Genomic DNA, 19,241 nt, shown 5'->3' with positions numbered 1-19,241 from the left:
AAAATTATTTGCTCCTTCACATATGAGAATTCAAGGTTAGATTGGTCAATCAAGGGACATTACATAAAAATTAATTAATATGTGTTCCCAGAACAGGTCATTAGGAAAATTCTGAAAGAATGGGTTGGCATTTATATGCTTCCTTGCTGAGTCTGTCTTACAGACTATACTCCCACTCCTGTAGCTGCTGGATCTTCACAGGACAACAGGAGAGTTCTCCCTTCTTGAAGAATCCATTTTGAATGTTAACTTAACATTAGGAATATTCAGTCAAAGGATCATAGGTAAGTGTTGTGTCCTGCACCTGAGGAGAAAGAGCCCCAAGTACCAGCACAGGCTGGAGGCAGATCTGCAGTAGAGCAGCTCTGCTGAGAAGGACTTTGGAGTTTTGGTGGGTGACAGCTGACCATGAGCTGGCAGTGCTCTGGTGACTAGGAGGGACAATAATATCCTGGGGTGCACTGGGGAGTGTGGCCAGCAGGCTGAGGGAAGGAGGTGCTCTTTTCCCTCTCCTTGGCCCTATTGAGGCCATTTCTGGACCTTAAAGATCATCGAGTTCCAAGTCCCAGACAAAGGAAGGGACACCTTCCACTTGGGAAGGTTACTAAGAGCCCCATCCAACCAGGCCTTGAACAATTCCAGGGATGGGGAGCCCACAGCAAATCTGGGCAATGTGTTCCAGTGCCTCACCACCACCACAATAAAGAATTTTGGTTTTAATTTCTAATCTAAATCTACCCTCCTTCAGCTTAAGGCCATTCCCCCTTGTTCTATCACCACATGCACTTGTGTACGCTAAAGTGTGTACAAAATTCAATCAATTTAAAATTAAAAATTTATTTATTTATCCAGAATCCCCTGTACTATCACATGCCACTTATATCTTTATGCTTGGTCTACAGTCCCTGAGGTCTATTTTAGGAATGCAAAATGTATAAGAGGGAACCATGTTTCTGCTGGCAGGTTGGGATTAATTTGGATTTGCTGGACTTCCTGTGTGATTCTCTGGAGTCTTATTTTACTGAAGCATTGCCACTGGATTCTAAAGAAATCTCTTACCAAGTTGAACTGATCAGGAATTGCAAATATTGTTCTTAATTAATAACAGTCATAAGACTGTGATTTTTAACCAGTTATATATATTTGGAGGGTATTTTTATTTTTTTAAACAAGTGTCAATAACTATAAATCCAACCACTGGACAATATAAAAATGAGAACTACTTATAAGAATAAATTTAGTTAATTGTAAGAGAGATTGATAAAAGTACATTGTGAGTCATGACCTAAAAAGAAGTTAATGATTCTAGAGGTGAAGAAGATAATAGAAAAGATTTGATCTATTTTGAATAAGGTTCAAGTACATACACAAAAATACCAGGATGTGTGGTTCAATTAGCAGACAAATCAATCAGATGGTTTCACATAGGTTTGAGTTTGAAAAGAATCATTCCAATCACTGAACAAAAATAAAAGCAAACACTTCAAGAATCTTTAAAACTTCCTGAGTCTTTGAATGCTGTGTGATTGAAACTGTGATGGGTACTGAGTGCTGGACCTACCACATACACCCAGGGCACAACAGGCCAAATTTCTCTGCTTCTCTGCCCAAGATTCGTCCTGTCATCAGAGGAAGAAGGGTAACAACATCTCAGAAAGGCATTCAGGCCACAGGAGATTTAAGCTGGCTTCTGTAAAGCCATGCCCACTGCATTGGCTACATGGATATTATACAGCAATAATAGCACTACTTTAGATTTGTTTGGTAACAAGATTTCAGTGAAATGAGCTGGGGCCTCAGTATCTAAACCCTGCAGAGTTCATACAAAAAGCTGTGTCTGTGATAGTATCATAGGTCTGCCAAGTCTTGGGTGGTCTGGGGAAGATGAATAGGGAGTGGTTTCCTTTCTGTTTTCTCAGCAAAAGTTCTTCAAATTGCCTAATGCAATAATTGTCAGATTCCAAGGAAACAAGAGGCAGTGATTCTCCACAAAAGGTGAAGTGGAACTTTACTTTCAGAAGTTTTACTCTAGATTTGGAGGCATTTAATGCCACAGGAACTTTATTTACGTATTTACCCAAGATTTCTCTAGATGTTCTAAGTTCCTCTTCAGCTTCACAGAGTATTGTGCTTGTAGGGCTGTGATATTTTCTACCCAGGTCATTCTGCTTAATCAGGCACATTCCTGGAAAAATGCGCTACATAAAAGATTCCTACAGAATGTCTCACAAGGCAAAAGTTTGGAATGGCATTCATTTCTTCCCTCTGCCTTGAGCCTTTTTTTTATATAATGACTCTCCTATGAGGTGGGAGAGTGCAGTTTGATATTCAACTCTATCTGTACAGATTCATACCTACTTCTCTCATTTTCTGAATAAGATACTTTAACTGTCTAGATATAGAAAAGAGAGGGAGAATGAGCAAATTTGTGCATATTTCTCATTCTTTGCTCCCCCCTGAGAATAGTAATCTACTAGATAGCAAAATAATTTGAGATTCATGAAACCCAGCAGAGCACAAGTGGCAGCATAAGTCTGTAGCCTAGTGATTAGGACCCCCTGGAGACCTAATTTACTCCTCCAACAATACGATTGGATGTAAAATCTGTTACAGGATAAACCACAGAATATTCACTTTTTCATTCTTACCAAAACGTCCAGGTGTGATCTCCTTTCATAAGAATGATTTTTTGATCCAAAAATGCCATGTATGGAGATGATTTAATAGGAATAGGGTCTAATATAATAATTTGTAGCAATAGATTCTGGTAATTGCTAAAGCCATTTTTTCCTCACACAGCATTTGTACTTTTCAGTAGTTAAAGAACTTGTTCTGGACTTTACTCAAACCAGAAAGTTATGCCTGATCGAACCAAACACCTCAAAATGGCCATGTGGTAAGGAGATTCCATTATCTGCTGAAGGTGCTAGGTTATGAAGATTTCCAAGTAAAAACAGTGGCACATTCCTAAAGAAGTCTCCTTTAAAAGTAAGTTCTCAGCTTTAACACATTTTGGGAAATTTAACATTTCCCCTTCCAAGCAGTTTACTGGGGCAGCTGGCAGACACAACAGTCAGTACAAAAATACTGAAATATGGAGATCTCTATTCCTTGGCTAAGTGCATAATTTTGGGTTCTTTCTCTTCTAAAGCTTCTTATGTTCTAAAGACTCCACATCTCCTCCAGGAAAGTTAATCGTGGCAAAAGTCCATTACTGAACTGAAGATTAGGCTTCATGGCCTGCAGATATCCTTTCAAAGCAAGATTCCTATGACTGTGAAACTCATTCCACTGGTTTGTGAAGTTTTGTCCTGAAACATACATGTAATTTTTTAAAAATAGAGGTTGGTATTTCTTATCATGTCCTTCAAGGATATTTCTTTCCTGTTTTCAACAGCACATTGCCTACAGGAAGGCTGTTACCAGTATGCCAGTCTTTTCCTCTTTTGGCTGAATGCCTTAATTTTTTTTTCAGTCTTTCCTAAAATATAACTCTTTTCAGAGATGTGGTCACTCTCACTCCTGTCCTCTGGCTTTTGTCTGTAGATGTCTCTGATGTGTTTCTCTGGAAGCAGCCTCCCCAGTGCTGAATAAATTGAAGGGATAACAGCATATGAGACGGAAGGTTATGCTACTGGTTTTACAGTCATGATGGTGGGAGGGGGTTGGAGTGGGATGATTGTTCACTTATGACCCACTATAACTTCTAAACACTTCTCTGTGTAATGGCTGCTCAAGCAGCTGGTCCCCATTCTGATTTTTTACAGCTGATTATGCCTGTGAAGTGTTATATTTTGCATGAGTCCTTAATGAATTTCAGCATAGTTTTTCCAGCCATATCTCCTGTGTCTCAGCATAATTTTGAATTCCAGTCTTGTTCTTGAACTTCTTGAAGCTTGTTGTCACCTGCAGATTTAATAAGTACACTTTGCATTCCATCATCTGGATCATTAGCAAAAGTATTGAAGAGCTCCAAAATGAAGGCAGACGCCTGTTGGATCCTGCCCAGCACTTCCCTCTGTTTTGACTATGAACCACTGACAAATAATCCCTGAGTACAGCTTCCAAATTGTCTTTCCACCTACTCTGTGGCAGTTTCATCTAGTCCAGTTTTCTCAGGTTTATTTGTGAAAATAACCATTAAGCCTGCATCAGAAGTCTAACCAAAGTAAAAATATGACATAACCAGCTTCTGCTCAGTCTACAAATAATTTTATAAAGGAAAAGAAATAGTTGGTCTGATAAATCTTATTCATTACAAATAATTACTCCCTGATATTTCCAAAGTACTTGGAAAGAATTTGTTAGATTTGACAGCTCTTTTTCACTGCACAAATCACTGTTACAAACTATTGCTTATCATTTCATATATTCTCTATCCAAATCAATGTTACCTTTTAAAAATGTCAGTGAGTAAATTTTGTCTTAAAATTAAATTTTAATACACATTACCTCCAAACTAATCATGCTTTAGTCTTTTGTGGTGAGAAAGAACCATTCAACATAAATATCTAGATTTATGAATGGGGATGTAAATCATATTGTGTATCTATGCACATAAAGTACCTGAAAGAAGTCTGCCTTTGAAAACTGCAAGTATCCTTCAGTCATAGAGTCCACTGAAAAAAAGGGGGGTTGGGATGTAAATGCACCATGGATGCTCAGCTAAGGTTGGAATGAATCCAGAGGAAGACATCACCATGGAGGCAGTCTGAGAGAGTTAGGGATGGAGAAATGAGGGCTACAGGGAGAACTTAGATCACCATCCAGAACCTAATGGGGGCCTCCAAGAAGGCTGGGGAAGGACTTTTCATGAGGACATGTAGCGAGAGGACAAGGGAGAATGACCTTGAGCTAAAAGGTTTAGATTAGGTATTGGAAAGAAATTAATGTTTAGATTAGGTATTGGAAAGAAATTCATTGCTATAACTATAAAGGTTGTGAGGCCCTGGCACAGGCTGCCCTGAGAAGTTGTGGATGCCCCATCTCTGGGACTGTTCAACACCAGGCTGGATGGGGCTTTGAGCAACCTGGTCTAGTGGAAGGTGTCCCTGCCCATGGTGGGCATTTGGAACTAGTTTATTTTCAAGGCTCCTTCCAGCCCAAACCATTCTATGATTCTGATTGTGGTGGGTTGACCTTGGCTGGATGACAGGTGCCCACCAAGCTGTTCTATTACTCCACTTCCCAGCAGGACAGGGGAGGGAAAGTAAGAAGGGAAACAAGAATGCAAGAATGACCCATGAAGGCAAGAATGACCCAGGTTGTTGTCAATAGCTCTCTTGCAGCAGATTAGAGTGAAACAGCACTGAATTATCAGTGTTTGTAGATATATATATATTTATATTTATATGGAGGGTTTATTCTAGAACAATTTGGTTACAATGGAAAGCAGGTATGCAGCCATTTTGGTCATTATTATTAGTATCTATAGTAATAGAGCAACATGAAAACATAAAATATCACTTAAGGAAATATATGACAGAAAAGTAAGAAAAAGAAAGAAAGGATAAGAGTAGAAAGATACCACCATGCATGGATCCCACAATGAGGCTTGATTGTTAAACTTTCAAGGCAGCAAACAAGAAAAAACTTTGGAGAAAGAGAGACGGTAGAATCATAGAATGGAGTGGTGGGAATCCATTGGGGGTGGGAAAAGTCCATGAGAACAAGTTCAATATGTTCATATAGGTTCAGGCTTGATGGGATTGCCCAGGAACCACCCTGTTGGGTGAGTAGGGGGGTAGGTTAGTTTTCATTCCTGTGGTGGAAGACCTCAGAAATGAGTCATGAGACACTTTGGGAGTTTTTGATGGTTTATGACTCCTTCTAGGGCATGTCAGTGTCTCCTGTCAGTGAGTTATGCCCCATTATAGAAGGGATGAACACCCTCAGACCTACAAGTGAACGTGAATGTCCCATGTGAAGTGACTTTCCTGCGGATCAAGGAGTGTGTAAGGCAGGATAATTGGTATGATGAAAAGCACTATCCAATGTCACAGGATCTGCGTCTTGCCTGGCTCAAAGTTTGGACTGCAGCCTCCAGTGATGGGTGTTCTCCCCCTTTGTCTTGTGCGGACCAGAGGCTTTATCACCAAACATTCAAAGACTCATCTCCCTCTCAGGAGGTGCAAATTTGGCCTCAGCAAAGCTGCCTCCACAAAGAAAGATTCATTCTGAGTCATTAACCACTAACATTTCAGTCTCTCACAGGCTGACATAAGTAGTTTGCTAAAGCAAAGTTTGCGTGCACACAAAGAGAAAAAAATTCAAGGTTTATTCTATATTTGCCATTAGCCACTTCCTGGGAAGTACAGGGCAGGGGTTGCTTGGGAAGCTGAACTTTGTAAATAATGAATGTCCCCCTTTCCTTCTCCTTTCCTTAAGTTTTCAGTCTGAGATGACATCCTATGGTATGGAATATCCCTTGGGTTAATTTGGATCAGCTGGCTGCGACCCCTCCCAGGATCTTGCCCCACCCTACTGATGTTGTAGACAGTGTTGGTGCTGTTCCAGCTCTGGTCAGCAGGAGCCAAAACTCTCGGGTGTTACCAACACCTTTGTAGCTGCCAGTACCCAGCATAGCACTCTGGCAGTCATGGGGAAATGAACTCCAGCTCGGCCAGACGCAGTACAATGACTCTATGATATGACAGAAAAAACAGCCTCATGGCTATTTCAGTAGCTAATTATTCTGTTAACTGAGGCAGAATAGCATGAAGGAAGTGGGTATTCCTGTTTTTTGCAGATAATTTTTGTATCTAAGTTTGGATGCTAAGCTTTTAATACAGCCAGTGGAGAAAACTAAATTCTGAATCCCCCTGAGAGCTTTTTTTTTCTTAGGACTCCAACTAGAAGTCTAAAGCCAGGCTGTGTAATTAACCTGCGTTGTTCCTTTTCGTCCATTTCCCAGCAATACCACACTAGCCTAGCCTCAACCAACTGCCCATCAGCTTCACTTTTTTATACCTCTTGGGATCCAGCCTTGATTTCACTAATGTATACAAGATTGAGTAGATTATTGCCCAAATCCCTGATTCAATTTCCCTTTGCTTTATTGTTACTCCCACAAGCAGGATGAGGCATAATAGTTCATCCAAACTTTCTTTTTTATCCAGATTTATACTGGGTCTTGCTTCTTCAGGGAAGTCAGGACCTGGCAGGGCTTACTGCACTGCAGTTATAGGTTAAACTAGCAGCAAGGCACGATCAAGTTTATAAACATTTCTAAGCATCATTTCCCACTGTTCTTTGCTGCTGTTCATATGACATTCAGCAGTGAGGCTCTTCAGGGGATCCTCCTGGGATGCTCATTAGTGTTTCCTAATTGCTCCATGCAGAGGGAAATAACTGTACATGGCAGGACTCCGTTGTTGCTTTAGCCTGTTTAACTCGTGGGGTCTTAAGTTATGTGTCAAACCACAGAGAATGAACTAATGAGAGAAAGATTAGTTTAACAACCCTCTAATGTGCTATCAGGAAGGCCTCTGCTATTGCATTAAGCTGTCTTTTTACAGACTAATTTCAGCTTGTCTCTTCTAGACATCGACTGTTTCCTCTCTTATTCTCCTTGCTCCCTCCCTCGTATTGGGTACAGCAGCAGTCCTGTCTGCTCAAAATGGCCATATACATTATCCACCCTATTTCCCATCAGGGATGTGCCATGAGCCAGCCAGTGGTATGCTTAAGGCGTGGGAAACACCAACCTCCTCTTAAATTTTCAAGGCAGCAAACAAGAAAAAAATTGGAGAAAGAGAGATTGTAGAATCATAGAATCATTTAGGTTGGAAAAGACCTCCATGTTCATCAAGAAGAAGCCATTTAAAAATTAAAAAGCTAATAGTTTCTTTTGACATGTTTGACATATTTCTGTAATCATGTAGCAGGATATGATGTGGGAAAATGAACTCTAACAGCAGCTCACGTCGCTGAACAGAATTCAGAATCCTCCTGAAGATGAATGGTGCAATTTTCCAGAATGCACATTTTGCTTTCATCTGTGTAGACAAATCTGTTTATTAATGGGATCTGAGATTTCCTTTAAGAAGACAAATAAAGTGAAGAAGAGGCAGATGAAGAAGAATGAAATAAAAGGAAATAAAATGAGATGTCTTGGATTTGGGACTGTCCTTTCCACCAAAAAAAGAATGCAAACAAAAGTTAGCATATTTTTGGGTTTTCCCAGTTTGCAAAGTTTAATCCCTACACTTGGTCTCTGCACATACTGCTCTGATGTGGCAAAGACAGTTGGAATGGCTTGGCAGGCACCTTGAAAGATGACCTCTTCAGATGCTGTGTCTAAATCTGACAGGGACCATAAATCAGATGTTTTATTTTGGTTTCATCCACCTTATTTTACTTCCACTCAAAAATAAGAGGAGAAGATCCAAAATAATTACTACAGTCCCCATAAATTATATTTAATCAGTGAGTTAATGGATGTAGGTATTACAAAAAGCAATATAAATTTTTAGTAAAAACCGTAATTTTTTTTTAAATTACAAATATAAAATAAGGAGAAAGTGTAGGCCTTAGAATTTTATCTTTTTCGTATTGATCAGAAGCTTTTATAAAAACTCTTTTCTTCAGCTATGGAGGTAAACTTATTCCTCAGAATAATCTTCCATGCACTGATAAACTTGACCAAGTTAAAATTGGATCCATTCCTTGCTCATGTCTTTCAGAACAACAGAAAAGTGTTAATATATAGGAATATATAGATTTTAAAATATGAATGCTACTTCATGACATTGCAGAAATCTACAAATAATAAAGTTTCTTGATGAACAAGTAATCTTTTAAGATGGTCAGCATTCCTCATTGATTGTAAGAAGAAATTAACTTTGTCTCTACTGACAAAATCAGTCAAATCCATACAATAAAAAGGGGATGGCAATATTATTTTTTATATCTTCAAAGTGTATAAGGAGGACTGGAAGTAGTTTTGTGAACTATGAAAAATGCTGGATTAAAATACACATACTGAGGCAAAACCCCTTATGTATATGTATCTAAGATATAAAAAGCAGAAGCTTTGAATTGAGATAATCATATAATTAAATGTTTTTTCTGTTATCAGTTTCATTTAATGTGTAACTATTTTCTACTAGCAAAATAAAATTTAAAGTAAAAAAAAAAAAAAATCACACTGAAAACCAGAACCTTGTCTTTAGAAAACTTACATTTCAACCATTCTAAAATTGTCCTTACTAGGGGGAGTTTTAAAAATTAGTATTTCCTTGAACAATTTTGCTTACCACACTGGTAAATTATGATTTTAAAAATTGTTGAAAAATTGATGTTCACTTCTACTAATCACTTTCACTTGTTGTGATTCAACTAGGTACTTAAACAGTTATATTTCTGTACTGGTCTTTTCAGATAATTTTCAAATGTTCAAAAACATTTTAAACATTATATTTAAAACTAATATTTGTATAATGGTCTGGTATCTCTTACTAGAATCATAAAATTTGGTTTAGAAGGGAACCTGAAGATCATCCAGTTCCAACCTCCTTGTGGTGTACAGGGACACCTTCCACTGGATCAGGCTGCTCAAGGATCCATCCAGCCTGGCCTGGAACACTTCCAGGAACGAGGCATCCACACATCCTCTGCACAACCTGTGCCAGGGCCTCACCTCCCTTTGAGTGAAGAATTTCTTACCAATAGCTAATCTAAATCTACTTCACTTTAACGCCACTTTCCCTCATCCTGTCACTCCATGATCTTTAAAAAGTGCCCTGTAGCTCTCTTGTGGCTCCTTTAGGAACAGGAAGGTGTTGTGAGAACTCCCCAGAGCCTTTCTTCTCCAGGCTGAACAACCTTTCCCAGCCTGTCTCCACAGCAGAGGTACTCCATCCCTCTGATCATCGCTGTGGCCTCATCTGGATTTGTTCCAACACGTCGATGCCTTTCTTGTGTTGGAGAGCGCAGAGCTGGATACAGCAGATCCAGGTGGGATTTCACAGGAGCAGAACAGAGGGGGAGAATGCTCTCCTTTGACCTGCTGGGCCCAGCTCTTTTGCTGCAGCCCAGGATGCAGATGGTTTTCAGGGCTGTGAGCACACATTGCCAGTCACCTGGAGCTTCTGAGGGGAGAGCAGGTAAATACCTGCCAGCAAATGTCTTTGAGGCTTCCTCTATTAGAAAGTCCAGTGCTGAATCTAAGGAAATAAACAGTTACACATTTTGCTTGTGTCTGTGGAAGAAAGAGGGAGTATAAGTGTTAATTTGCTCATGTCTAAGGGACCCTCTGTACCTGCTCGCAGCTGATGAAGCTGCTGTAACTAGAGCTAAGTGTATCTTTATTCATAAGCTTTTCAAAGAGTTCTCACCAATTATGTGCAGTTTTGCTCCTGAACACATCATTGTCACTGGACCATGAAATAAATGTATGAATCCATTGCAGACTTTTCTGACTATGAGCCTGTCCTATGACAGGAATTAACCTTTTATCTCTTAAAAGCTTTGACTCTTTACCCAGTAAGTTAGCTTCTTGAGCAGCCTTCATCATATCCCAAACTGGTACTCAAGATCTGGAACTACAAATAAAAAGGAAAAAAAAGGAAGAAAAAAAGAAGACAAGATCTTTTAGGGCAGGTAGAGAAGCTTTTAAAATAGGAGTATAGCTTTACCTTCTAGAAATAATGATAAAGATTCTGTTATGGAACTTACTAATTACAGAGAAGGTATAATTTGGTTTGTAAAAGTCTGTTTCTGAAGCATAAAGAGCAGGAAATAAGCCTTCAGCTAAGCCTATCAGATATTACAGTGGCAACCCCTGGCACATTAAAAAGTTAATCTGACTTTAATAGGTCATAATCACACTAATAAAGTTTATAACCACTGTAGTAGCCAGAGTAATTTGCCAAAACTATAACTTTTGATTTTGGGGCTTGTTTCAGACTCAAAGTACAATTAAGTTTAACAGGGCAAAGCTCTACTTTAATGGAGTTCAACAGCAAGAGACTCAGGCCCACTTCTTGTTAAACAGCAGTTGCAGTGAAGTGGGGCTAAAATGTCCTGCTGCTCAATGTAGATGTGCACAGGAAACTTCATCTGCAGTGGAAAGGAGAGGATTGAACATACCCAGGGTGCATCTCTTGTTCTGAGACATCATGTGCTTCCTGGAGGTCACTTTAAAGACCTTCCCTGTCTGCCCCAGCCAAGCCAATTAATGTCAAAATATCACATTGTTCTGTGTGCTTTCTTTTTGGCTGAATAGGCTAGAAAATGTTTCCATTGAAGGGTATTTTTTTATCCCAAATCAGCTCAAGCCAATATACTCACATTAATCTGAAAGATCCTTGAGGTGACCCCCTCAAACAGGAAACATTCTGTGTGCCAATTTGGCACTGTAAGAACAGAGAATAACCTGGCCTAAACAGGATTGGAGGTTGATATCAGTCAACAAGATTAAAACTTATTTTGATAGGCAGTTAGAAAAGCAGTCAATAATATTATACTTTCCTTTGAGTGATGCCATACCCCCTTGCCCACAGTACCAGTATTTATCCTTCAGTAAAGTTGGCAAATCAAAGGTGGATTGGTCCCACATCACTGCACAAAGACAGTGACAGCAACCCCCATTTTCAGAAAGGTCTATCTTGCATGAGAAAACATCAGGGGACTGAAGGCCTTTGAAAGGCAAAAGAGTTCCAGTCATTTGAACTTTAGTTTATCTGATAGAAATAGCTGTCAGATATATTCAGCTTCTCTTTCTTCTTTTCAGTGACTCTGAGACAGGACCTATTGAGATAAGCCTTAGAAAGAGGAAGAAAGGGCAGATAGTCAGCATAAAGCAGTTGTATTGTGTAATGTGACAGAAAAGAAAGGCTGAAGAGCTCAGCTGGAAGCCTGTAGTTAATGTTTTAAATATTAGCCTATTGAGCTTAAGTGCTGGCCGAAGCAATTTCATGTTAATGACAATTCCACTTTCCAGGCATTCTGCCTAAAAGGAAAATCGTGCCGTTCATGCATTTAGCACTTCTTCAGAGAGAGACCTGCCTCTGGAGGCCATGGTGAGTAAAAGGGACTGGCTCCCTGGTCCAAAAACATGGGAATTTCTCCCAGTAGCTCCTGAGATGTTCCTCCCCTGCTGAAAAGATGCTGAATGATGATGAACAAAATGTTGAGTTAAGATTATTCTGTTCTGGTTTACCTTAATACCAAGTAGAATATTGATGGGATACTATATTTTTTCAGAAGAGCATTAATGAGTACCTTTCCAAACACCTTAAATATTATCTATGAAAAACCGCAGAAGAAAAAAATAAATAGGAGGATACATATTTGCACCTGAAACTCACAAATAAAAAGAAAGAAATACCAAAACAAATCAAAGTCCATTCTGACACTTCTGATGGTATTTTTCTTGTATGAGCATAGCTGATGTGGTTCCCTGCATGCATATGGGTTAAAAATGCTTACATAGCAAACATATAATTTGAACTTTACTTTTAAGGTCTAAAGAATTTTAGATAAATTACTAAATTCCATTTTTCCTTTTCCAAGTCTTGGTTTGAAAACTTATTTTTGTCCTGACCGGGTTAGCATTATTGATTGTAAAAAAAACCCATATACAGTTACAGTAGTTTTGCCCTAAACTATCCTTTTTCTCATTTTCAATAAAAACATATACTTTAAGATTTTTGCTGTTTCCTCCACATGTATTTTTGGGCAGCATTTGGGCAGATATTCAGTTATTATTTTACTACAGACACACTAAAAAAACCCCAAACCAACCATTTAACCAAAGTTCTTACACATCTTAAATACTGACCAACAGTAAAAGAAATCACAATAATGGCCCAATCCCAGATTATGCTTAAAAACTTACCAATAGCTAACAATACCCATGTAAAGTATTTTCTTTGTGTGACACATCCTTCTAATGAAGTCTTGATTCTGTGAACTTTGTTCAAGTCAGAGAATATTTGCTATTTTGTTGAAAAGGTGATAGCAGAGGCTAGGAAACAGCATTTACTTCACAACAGTATGCTAAATTGCTTTTGCAGGTATTTGTAGATGATTTGCAGTAATGAAAATGTCTTTATTGTATGTATGTAACTTGTAATTGAATTCATAAAGTATCAGCTCTGAATACAGCTACAGGTATAAAGACAAAAAATTTCCTGGCTAAATGTTAGAGTCTAGAGTACATGTGTCTACGTTTTGTAGAATCAATGTTTTTTTTCCCTCCTTGGCAGTGTATGGAAGCCTGGCCAATATTGCCATTGAAGTTTTTGATAGGATTCAGCCTGTATTAGTGCAAGTGCATATGGGTTAGCTGGAGCAGCATTCACTCTGCTTTGTAGCTACAATAGGAACCTGAGTTATTTCTCAGGCTAGATTTTGACATTCTGAACCTGTGGGCTTGTGGGAGCTCAATCCCCCACAAACTACTTCTCTAATTTAGGGAATCAGATTGCCATGCTCTTAGAAAACCATAAATGCAACCATACCCCCAGGTAAATTCATGCTGGTCTCTGTCTGGCTGAGACTACACATTTGGAAAGCCCATTCACATAGCAAGATGTCAGATTTTATAATGAAGAATATTCCTCTTATTTTTTGTCTTTTTCATTGCCTTGCACAAGGGGAACCTGGGCTACCACAACAGCTTGGTGGTGACACAAAGATGGTGTTTAATACTACTGCACATTAAAAAATACCCACCCAAAAAACAAGGCAAAAAAGACCAATTTTCCTTCACTTAACAAAAGGAAAGAAGAAGAGAACAAAGTGTTATGTCACTTAGATGAGATTTCCTTGGTGCACAGATGTGTTTGTAGTGAAATGAACAAATGTTATGTAGGAAAATCAAGTTCCTTTACTCCCGAGTTTGTCTGTGAGATCTAATGATGGCTGAAGTAACAGAAATTTTTAAAAGCTGGGGAATAATAAAAAACCATTGTGCGACACATGAATTTTTCTTTTTCCTGCCCTTTTATTTCACAGGAAACAGATGCAGAATCAGTTGGCAACCTGGCATCAGTCTGCAAAGCTTATTTTAAGAGCGTCTATTGTTCACAAAATGTTAGAAATACAGTTGCACCACAGATGTGTGGAACTGAATTTGTTGTGACATCAGTTTAATGGAAATACATGAAAGATTCAGAGGACTTCTGGTTGTGTTGCCTCATAATATGTGTGATTGCATGCAAAGCCACTAATAAAACAGAACCTGTGCAAATGACTCATGGATGTTGGCTGCTGGGTAAATCCATAGTTATTCAATATTAATGAAGCCAAGAAAAAGTTGTAAGGACAATTACCCAATATTTTTCAGCCTTATGAGACATTTTGATGATTGCTTCACTATTGTTTTGTTATCAAAATTTCTATAGAAACATTGTTTTCTTTTAGCAACAAGAGGGTTAAGAAGAATGTCTATTTCATTTGACGAAGGGGTAAATATAATGATAAAGGAATAGGAAAAAAGGCTGAGATGTTTCGTGCCACTGACGAAACCAGTTCTCACCAGTCCATCTTCCATCATTCACCAGCAGTCCTGGTCAGCTGGGGAGGTCCCAGCTGATTGGAAGTTAGCAAATATTCTGGCCTTTTAAAGGAAGGGATGGAAGGAGGCTCTGGGGAACCCCAGGCACGTCAGCCTGACCTCAGTGCCAGGGAAGGGTATGGAGCAGACCACCTTGAGTGGCACAACATTGCCATTTGTGGGGCTACCAGGAGATCAGGGCCAGCCAGTGTGGGTTTATGAAAGACAGGTCCTGCTTGACCAGCCTGACCTCCATCTAAAACAAGGTGACATTTTAGGGACTGAGGAAAAGGCTGTCAGTGCTGCTTACCTGGACTTCATTAAAGGCTTTCACAGTATTTCTCACAGCGTTCTCCTGGAAAAATGATTTCCCATGGCAGGGATTTGAGGAGGTGTTTAGTCTGGAGAAAAGGGTCAGGGGAGACCTTATTGCTCTCTACAAACTCCCAGAAAGGAGATTGTAGCCAGGTGGGGGTTGGTCTCTTCTCCCAGGTAAAAAGCAATAGGACAAGAGGAAACAGTCTCAAATTGCACCAGGGTAGGCTTAGATTGGGTGTAAGGAAAAAATCTTCACTGAAAGGGTAGTTAAGCATTGGAATAGACTGCCCAGGGAAGTTGTGGACTCACCATCCCTGGAGATACTGAAAGATGTATAAATATGGCACTTGGGGGTGTGGTTTAGTGGTGGACTTGGCAATGTTGAGTTGGAAGTTGAACTTGACAATCTCTGAGGTCTTTTCAAGCCTTAATGGCTATGATTCTATATATACATAATATCCAGGCATCAGTCAAGGGCTGGACAAATCAATTATCAGGAATTATTAGGGAATGGTAAAAAATGAAGAGGAATTGCAACACTTTCAGAATAGTTTAATATTCTATTATTATTTTTTTAATGGGGAGAGGTTATAATTGGCAACTTGATCATGCTTATAGTGGGTACCTGCTCTAACTCCTTTGCACTGCAAATGGTACCTTGAACAGCAGCAGCAGATTATAAATTCATTCCTAAATTCCTGAGCCACCACTGAGCCACTATTGAGCGTCAATGGGCATTACATGGTGCCTCTCTCTCATGAGTTGTTTGTCTAAGTGAATTAAATGGAAACGAGGCTTCTGTAGAACCCAGAAATTGTTTGCTTGGATTATCACTGGTAGCCAGGTTTCATGGGACTGAATTGCAATGCCTTTGTCATCCATCAAAGTCTTGGACTCTATGCACAAGAGTTTTATAAAGGGGAGGCAAGTTATTAGGGTTCTGGGATTAGGGGGTTCTGGGGCTTTTCTTTTTTTTGTTTTTTTTTTGGTTGGTTGGGTTTTTTTTTTTTTTTGTTTTTGGTTGGTTGTTTGTTTTGGTGGGTTTTTTGTTATTTTGTTTGGGTTTTTTTGGTTGTTTGGGTTTTTTGTGTGGGTTTTTTTGGTTGTTTGGTTGGTTTTGTTTTTGGTTTTTTTTTTTTTCCATGTCCACAGATTCTCCTTTCCCAGCCTTCAGATTCCTGGTTACCTTTGCTTTTGGCAGAGTGTGGCTGATGGGGCTGGACAGAAATGCACATTAGTCCAAACCAAGAATTTGCATATTGCTGATTGAGTTGACATCCTGCTGTCTGAGCTGGCTTGATTTCTACAGGGTGTAAAGGTGGCTTAGACACTGATCATAACTTTGAATGTCTGTATATGTTGAAATTAAGAAGACTTCTCTATGGAAATAATTTTGACTTCCAGTGTAAACCAAGGATTTTGTTACCTGCTCTCAGACAGATATATAGGAAGGGGGATTTATTAATATTATTTATATACACATTATTTTTAATCTTTAGAAACTTCAGAGGAAAAAGAGTTCCCAGAGTTTTTTCTTCCCAGTTCCTCTTATTTTAATATAGAAAGTCAATGACTGATAACCACCTTCCACATTTGCAAAGTGCTGTGAATTTAAAAGCAGCATGCCGAGTGCTACCCATCATTATTAAAAGCTGAATAGTAATTAAAAGAAGAATGATAGCATTGCCTGCAAGGTGAAAGTGCTAAATAAACATTTATTTTGCAGGGCAAGTAATCTCACAGAAGCAAGAATATGTAGTATAATTACATGGACAAAATCAACACCAAAATGAATTAGAGTTTCCTTCTGCCTTCATGTCTGTGCTACTGCTGTAACCTTCCAGTTATTGACCCCACACTCAATGGAGAGGGTGATGGAGATCCTAAACACACAGTATTCACCTTCAAGAAATACTTTGCTTAAAAAATCCAGGCATGGAAATGATGCTACCAAGAGTTTTTATCTTACCTAGATGCTGGTTCAGCATTTATCTTCTGCTTCAGATTGCTAAGAGACAGGAAAGCAGAAACAGACCCCTCAACCTCCATTCTAATGAAGGCCCCTTTGCTAGATTAGTTATTATTAAGTCAAATTTGTTTAGCTTGCTCTGAAGGAAAGGAGACAAACCCCTACCTTGGATGACATCATAAAGAAAAATATAAAATTTAATCTGTAGGTCTTTTCTGAGCCCATTGCTACCTTTTCCTGGTACCTTGCCAGCTGGCTTGAAGTGCCCTTCTCCTGTCTTGCTGTCTAGTAAAGATACTACCTATATATCCTAAAATGCAAGATCTGGAGGCTATAAAGGAAGGCAACTGAAATGAATCCTGAATTTACAGTATGTTGATTAGGTCATTCAGTAAGAGGGAAAATAAGTAGAGTTGTTTAGTTAGATAATAACTGGACAAATATTACAGAAGTAATTTGGAGAATGGGAACAAAATTTCAATTGTACTTATAAGTAAGGCACAAAGGTCTGCACTCTGCAAGGCAAACCTGGATGTGATTTTCTAGAGGTAAATGAGCTCAAACCAAGAACAGATGTACTTGGAGTTTCTCCTGCTGTTGAACTATTGATTTCCTTGGGTTGGCATGAATGATGAAAAAGGAACCTTATCTCATCCCTGTGCAAGGGGAACCCACACGCTTAGCCTATCTCTATGAACTCCTCTCGACCTTGGGACCTTCATCTTACACTTTTTATGACCATCATAACGCCTAGGTCCCCTTGGTGAAGGCTTTCCATCAATGCTCTTCAATCTCTTGATTCTCTTTTTCAGTTAATTAATTGTGTGCCTGAATTGCTCCATGGGTCTCTATCATTGTCCAATACGATCACATACATATTTCAGCGAGAACCTAACTGGAATTTCAGATTTTTAAATTAATTTCACATCTTGATTAGCCTAGTTTTAGGAAATTCAAGAACCAGAAGTTGGCTCAAAGTTAGTTAAAATTTGGAAAATCAGGTGCTTGGGTTTGTCTCAGAACCATGGAGACAGATAGGACAAACAGGCATCACATCAATACTTAGTTTTTTTGACAATTAACTTTCAGCTATTCCAATGAGAAATATATTAGTTTTAAAATAATCCCATTTGAATGCATGAGTTTTTCACTTCCAGAAATTATTCCCTCTTTAGTTCCAGTATTCGGGAAGAATCTCAACTACTTTTTTTCCCTGTAAGACAAGTTTTGTTCTAACTGTTAGTACATTATCTTACACTCACATAATCCGTTATTTTAATTGCACAGCATCCCCCGGGTCTCACCAAGGGCAGGCACTTTATCAATAAAACGATAATTATAGCAACTTAATGAGGCCAGCCAGGAAACACAAAGAATCTTGATCCACTTGTCAGAAAAGCATGGATAATTTAGTGGAGCTTAGTCTGTTTCTGGATTGCAATCTGATAACTCCACGTTCTATCAATCACCCTATGGCAACCCAATTCCTAACTGCTGACACCCTGCAGAGCTATCATCTGCAGGGTGAAAGAGATTCCCTTCCCTTCCCTTCCCTTCCCTTCCCTTCCCTTCCCTTCCCTTCCCTTCCCTTCCCTTCCCTTCCCTTCCCTTCCCTTCCCTTCCCTTCCCTTCCCTTCCCTTCCCTTCCCTTCCCTTCCCTTCCCTTCCCTTCCCTTCCCTTCCCTTCCCTTCCCTTCCCTTCCCTTCCCTTCCCTTCCCTTCCCTTCCCTTCCCTTCCCTTCCCTTCCCTTCCCTTCCCTTCCCTTCCCTTCCCTTCCCTTCCCTTCCCTTCCCTTCCCTTCCCTTCCCTTCCCTTCCCTTCCCTTCCCTTCCCTTCCCTTCCCTTCCCTTCCCTTCCCTTCCCTTCCCTTCCCTTCCCTTCCCTTCCCTTCCCTTCCCTTCCCTTCCCTTCCCTTTTATTTTGGGGCAGGACAAGGACTCTCTGCAAAGATGAGGTCCTCCATGCCTCACACAAATACTGGAACCCCTGAATCTCAGCATGGATCTCCCAAATCCCAATGTTCTCTTCCTTCTGCCCGTCCCAGGTATCACACTGCTGCTATTAAAAGAAGAAAAAAAGAAAAACTAATTTAAGTAGCCTTAACACTTTTTTTCATGCAACTCTTAATGGCATCTTCAGCAATTACGTTTTACTGAAAGCAACAGATAAGCTGACACAGTTTCCAATGTGCCCCTTCATTTTCTTTTTCCCCTGTGCTGGCAAGTTTTGACAAGTCACAGCTGTTGGTCGAGGATACTGAAAAGAGAAAAGGAGATAATATGCAAATTTACCCAGCAGTACTGAACAGTGAAAGAAGCACATTTCATTTACATTTTAAAAGAAAGTATGACTTTAGGAGCCGGTTACATTTATATAGGTTTGTTTGTTTGCTTTCTCTGGCCCTGAGCTTTCCTAATACAGGGTGTTCTGTTGTGGTTGCTGTTTTGTAT

Source organism: Taeniopygia guttata, chromosome 2 (assembly GCF_048771995.1).
Source record: "Taeniopygia guttata chromosome 2, bTaeGut7.mat, whole genome shotgun sequence".
In the NCBI taxonomy this organism is placed as follows: Eukaryota; Metazoa; Chordata; class Aves; order Passeriformes; family Estrildidae; genus Taeniopygia; species Taeniopygia guttata.
Note: the sequence above shows the minus strand (reverse complement) of the source record.